Source organism: Tachyglossus aculeatus, unplaced genomic scaffold (genome assembly GCF_015852505.1).
Source record: "Tachyglossus aculeatus isolate mTacAcu1 unplaced genomic scaffold, mTacAcu1.pri scaffold_96_arrow_ctg1, whole genome shotgun sequence".
In the NCBI taxonomy this organism is placed as follows: Eukaryota; Metazoa; Chordata; class Mammalia; order Monotremata; family Tachyglossidae; genus Tachyglossus; species Tachyglossus aculeatus.
In genome coordinates this window covers 486,497-492,496 of record NW_024045099.1, presented here as the reverse complement: position 1 = coordinate 492,496, position 6,000 = coordinate 486,497, and positions in this window count along the sequence as shown.

The following is a 6,000-nucleotide window of genomic DNA, read 5'->3' as shown; positions in this document are numbered from 1 at the left end:
TCGTAGAGATAGAACAGGAGGCATGCTGGGGAGACAGCTGCTGAGAGGAAAGGGCCCAGGAGGGTATGCACTGCCTCGGTAAAGTGGAAGAGTGAGCAATTTCACTGTTCATTCATTCATTCAATCGTATTTATTGAGTGCTAACTGTGTGCAGAGCACTGTACTAAGCGCTTGGGAAGTCGGCAACATAGTCGTAGGAGGAGTAATAATAGTAGTAACAGCAATAGTATTTATTAAACAACTACTGTGTGTAGAGCTCTGTACTAAGCCCTGGAGAAAAAATACACAGGTGAGATTAGACTGTTGATTTCAGTCTTGACCGTAAATTTGTTATGGGCCAGGAACTTGTCTCCTTATTCCTTTGTACTGTACTCTCTCGAGTGCTTAGTACAGTGCTCTGTACATGGTAAGTGCTCAATAAAAAGCATCGATTGAGTGGTTCCATGCATGGATGGATCTATCCTGGATCTAGCATATCCATTCAGGAAATGCAGGCCTTGAATTCCTCTGGCTGTGCTACCTTTGGGAAGTGAATCAGTAATTAATAATAATTATGATGTTAAGTGCTTACCACGCGTCAAGCACTGTTCTGAACGCTGGGGTAGATACAGGTTAATCTGGTCAGGTCAGCCAGGTAATTTTTGTGGTGTTTGTTAAGGGCTTACTATGTACCACTGTACTAAAGTGCTGGGGTAGATACAAGATAACCAGGTTGAGCAGAGTCCCTGTCCCACATGGTACTCACAATCTTAATCCCCATTTTACAGATGAGGCCCAGAGAAGTGAAGTGCCTTACCCAAGGTCATACAGAAGACAAGTGGTGGAGCAGGATTAAAACCCAGGTCCTTCTGACTCCCAAGCCTGTGCTCTATCCATTAGGCCATGTTGTTTCTCAATTCCTCCATCTTCTCCATCATTTGGACTAGGCAAACCTGGCCCCATCAACACTGACTCCCCAGTAAAGAGTGACCCCATGACCTGGTTTGAACAAAAAATCCCTGGGTTACAATCTGCTGTTTGGAGGGCTCAATGATGAGATTTCTTGGGATTGTTGATGATCAGCATGATATCACTGAGGGGCAGTGTTAGAGGCAGCTTTCTATCCCCCTCTGGAATAGAGCACAAAGCATAGGGTACCACCAGGTACTGGGGCATCAGACGGACTTGGGTACTAATCCCAGCTCTGCCTCATGTCTGCTGTGTGACCTTAGGCAAGTCACTTCTCTTTGCCTCTTTTGCCTCAGTTGTAAAATGGGGATTAAGATTGTGAGCCTCATGAGGGACAGGGACTGTATTCGAACTGATTTTTTTGTAGCCACTCCAAAACTTAGTATAGTGCCTGGAGCATAGTAAGCACTTAACAAATGTCACAATTATTACTATCAAGTATTATTATGGGGAGACACTTTGGATGATTTTTGAGTCACCAACATTCCAGATCTGCTGGTGACTCAAGGATCTTGTCATTGGTCCTTATTTCTGAACTGCTTAAACCCCTTTTGGCTAATGCATTTCCAGATGAGTTTAATGACTGGAATTATTTAATGAGTTTAATCACTTTCCTCTTTTCAATCAGAAGCAACATGGCCTAGTGGAAAGAGCACGGACCAGGGAATCAGAAGACCTGGGCTATAATCTCAGCTCCGCCAAATGTTTGCTGTGTGACCTTGGGCAAGTCACTTAACTTCTATGTGCCTCAGTTCTCCTTTTCTTCCTTCTACTTGGACTGTAATCTCCCTGTGGGACAGGGACTGTGTCCAGCTCAGTTCACTGTTATCTACTCCAACACTTAGAACAGTGTTTGACACATAGTATGCACTTAACAAATACCATAAAACCCCACATAACAATAATGAAAATAATGAAAATTAAGCACTTACTATGTGACAAGCTCTGTACTAAGTACTGGGGTAGAGACAATGCAATCACATTATCCCAGTCACATCATATCATCAGTCAATCAAAATCACTCACATCACTTCATTCATTCATTCAATCTTATTGATTGAGTGCTTACTGTGTGCAAAATAATGTATTAAACGCTTGGGAGGGTACAATATAATGGAAAACAGAAACATTCCTTGCCCGTAATGAGCTTACAGTCACCTGCACTGACCCTTAGAAACTTCCAAATTCACATTGATGATTCTTCTGACTCCCTGACTTCTTGTTTCTGCCTACTGCCTAACACTGATGACTCCCAACACCATCCCGGCAACATTAGCCACACATTCAGGGGCTTCTAATTGCCTGATGCCACAACAGCTTTGCTGTCCTAAATGCTATCCTTTACCCCTCCAGCTCTGAATTACTCCTTTTCTCGTAATCTCTTAACCTACCACCTCAACCACATCTCTCCCTCCTTCAAGACCTTCTTCTCCTCCACTGAGACCTTTGATCTCCGGATTTCCTCTCATGGACTTCCTGAAAACTATTGTTTCTCGGGTGGCCACTGATGGCCCTCGTGAATGCTGGACAAAGATACCCAAAAGATGTCACATCCCTTAGGCACGTTAATGTAATCATGTCCTTTGTACCATTTTGAGGAATTTTGTCCACGGTCACCTGAATCTAGAATATTTATCCTGGGGGAGGGGGGAGAAGCCCTAACCCATCCATTTCATCTGGAGATGTTTCATTGCCCTCTGAGGACCTTCAAAACCCGGGCGTCACTTCTGAGCTTCAGAATTCAGTGGCAGAAGTTGAGACAGAGAGGCCAGTTGCTTCACATACAAATAGGGACCCAGAGGCTTCTGGAATTGTGTCTTTACTATGTAGAAGACAGAAGACAGAGCAGCTGGAAACCTGATGGATCAAAACTGGACCCCTGGTCACACTACAACTTTTTCCGGGGAATATTCTGAGATTTACTACTGTATCAGAGGGAGGAGTAAGGATAGGATGGACCTCCTTTGTGAACTTCATTTCTGGACCACCTGCTTGTAGATGTTTATCCACAGTAAATAATCCTATTCATCCTACTGGTTGGTTCACCTCTAAGTGCCTCTAGCGACACTGAAACGCTGGCAGATTCAAGTTCAGGAAGGTGATAAATTCACTGGGGGGCTGAATTCACTTTGGGTACCACTGGGAACATTCCAGTGATGTAAATCCATATGTTGGCATTCAAAACATATCCACGGGGTGCTAAGCCTCTGCCACTTCTGCCCTATATTCTACCTAATAGGAAGCTTTCTCAGATATAGACTGGAAGCTATTACTAGGTCAAAATGAAAGGAACCAATTAGGCACCAATCCAGATATTTTCCCCACATAATTAGCTAAATTAGCCCAAGCTGTATCTTTGGGTTTGTTTGTTTGTTTGTTTTTTTTTTTTGATAGCCAGGCAGACGAGAGATACGTAATTCCTCAGAGCTGCAGAGCTCCCGGTACTGCACTAGATTTCTGAACTTTTAGAGAAGTCACTTTAAATAGCTCTCAGTGGCCTGAGGAAAAAATGCATGCCTCATAGGAGCATAAGGTAATAGAGAGGGCTATCATATAGGAGTTTTCTACTCTAGGCTCTTGTTTTCTGTGGTTGTAAATATGCAAAAGGGATCATCTCCATGCTGAACGCAGGTTTCCAGCAAATGGGATATGGCATGATTTTCCAAAGCACGTGATCATGTTTTATAACAAAAAGAATTCAAGTGACTTGCCAACCTCTCTTGGTAGCATCATCTGGACTACCCCACCCTTAAACTGAGTTGTGTCTTTCTTCTCAAAGGTTTACACGGGATGGAAAAATTCCCCAAATAACTGGGTGTGATCCCTATCCAGAATTATTTTCTTGTCATTATGTCACATTTTCAAAATCATTCCTTTTAGCCATGTTGAGTTGCCTGGAGTAAAGTCTTTTATATCAGAAGCACCTCAGCCTAGTGGAAAAAACACTGGCCTGGGAGTCTGTTTCAGACCCACAATCTCTCCAGCCCCATAGTCCGTCTCTGCCAGCAGCATCAGCATTTTGGAAACGTTAACAACAGTTGCCCTCCCGATGTTTAGAACGCTTTCTTAGAGACGTCTTGCCTGTGTATTTATCCACTCCCTTCTTGAACCTAACAGTGTTTTCCTCAGTCAATCAGTGGTATTTATTATGTATTTACTATGTGCTGAGCACCGTACTAGGCACTATTCCTGTACAACGGCCTGTGGCCACAAATTCACTATGTTTAGCATCTTTGGGTGATCCTCTCGCTGTCATGCTTCCTTAGATGCTCCCTCATCTTGTTGTGGAATTTGGAAAAGCAGCATGGTGTAGTAGCTAGAGCATGGGCCTGGGAGTCAGAAGGTCATGGGTTGCAATTCCCACTCTACCACTTGTCTGCTGTTGACCTTGGGCAAGTCACTTCACTTCTCTAGGCCTCAGGTTACCTCATCTGTAAAATGGGGATTGAGACTGTGGAACAAGGACTGTGTTCAACTCGATTTGCTTTTATCGACCCCAATGCTTAGTATAGTGCCTGGCACACAGTAAGTGCTTAACAAATATTATCATTATTATCTTCTAGACTGTGAGCCCGTTGTGGGCAGGGATTGACTAGATTTGTTGCTGAAGTGTACCTTCCAAGCGCTTAGTACAGTGCTCTGCACACAGTAAGTGCTCAAAAAGTGCGACTGAATGAACGAATTAATGAAATGCAACTTCTGTAAGTCTTCCAAACCTTTCCAGTATTTTATTTCAACTCTCCCATTCATTCGTTTATTCAATCATATTTATTGAGTACTTACTGTGAGCAGAGCACTGTACTAAGTGCTCGGGAAGTACAAATCGGCAACATATAGAGACGGTCCCTCCCCAAGAATTCACTTTGATGCAAGCTCTGTTTGGGGTTTTTTTTAATACTGGTTTGGGAAATTTGGTGATGTTTGTGCCTCAATATTTCAAGTATTCAAGTATAGTAATAGAGGTACAGTGGAGAGAGCATATGTAGAATGTGTCTCTGAGCACTCTGGTTCAGAGATGTCTCCCAGATTAGACGAGGGGGCACATTTGTAAAACTCCTGTGCCCCCAAATTACTCTCATCTCTTCAGCTAAATATGGAAGCCCTGAGACCTAGGCTGACCAGAGCAGCAGGTAATGGGGAGTGTGTGTGCTTCTGTTTTGTGACTAGTCAACCTTATTAGAATAGGAAAGACTTTTTCCTCTGCTCCCCCCTCCCCCATTCGGCCCCCACTCCCTCCCTCTGCTCTACTCCCATCCCTGCCCCACAACACTTGCGCATATACATATATATCTATATATCTATCTATATATATACACATACATATTTATAATTCTATTCATTTCATTAATGATATATATATATGCATATATATATATATATATATGCATATATATATATCTAGAACTGTATGTATTTGTATTGATGCTACTGATGCCTGTTTTACTTGTTTTGATGTCCTGTCTCCCCCCTTTCTAGACTGTGAGTCCGTTGTGGGCAGGGATTGTCTCTATTTGCTGCTGAATTGTACTTTCCAAGCGCTTGGTACAGTGCTCTGCACACAGTAAGTGCTCAATGAATATGATTGAATGAATGAATGAATGAGTGCTGTAGCAACAAACCGTATTGGGGGTTAAAGTGACCAAAAGGCAAAAGTGGAGGAGGAAAAAGGAGTGTCGGGCATAGGAGTGGTAGAGCAACACCCTGATGGGTAGACATTAATGTGCATGACATGGTAAACCTGTAGCATTTTAAAAATTTTTATTGGCTCTAATAAGGTGATAATTTTACCACACACTTTTATGTAGGACAATCAACAAGTCAGTAATATTCACCGACTGAAGGAAAGTTGGCATTGTACGTAATGCACATTGTTAAAGAAGCTACAAAGGAAGTAGAAAATTCAGTACTTGATCTCCAGGTTATGGCCACATAAATATGGGTGGTGTGTAATTCTAGGTTTTCTTGCTGTAGAGAAGTTTAGATTATACTATAACTCTGAAGACCTTTAGTTTGGTCTGGAGCCTGATGCCATGTTATTTCCACACTAATTAT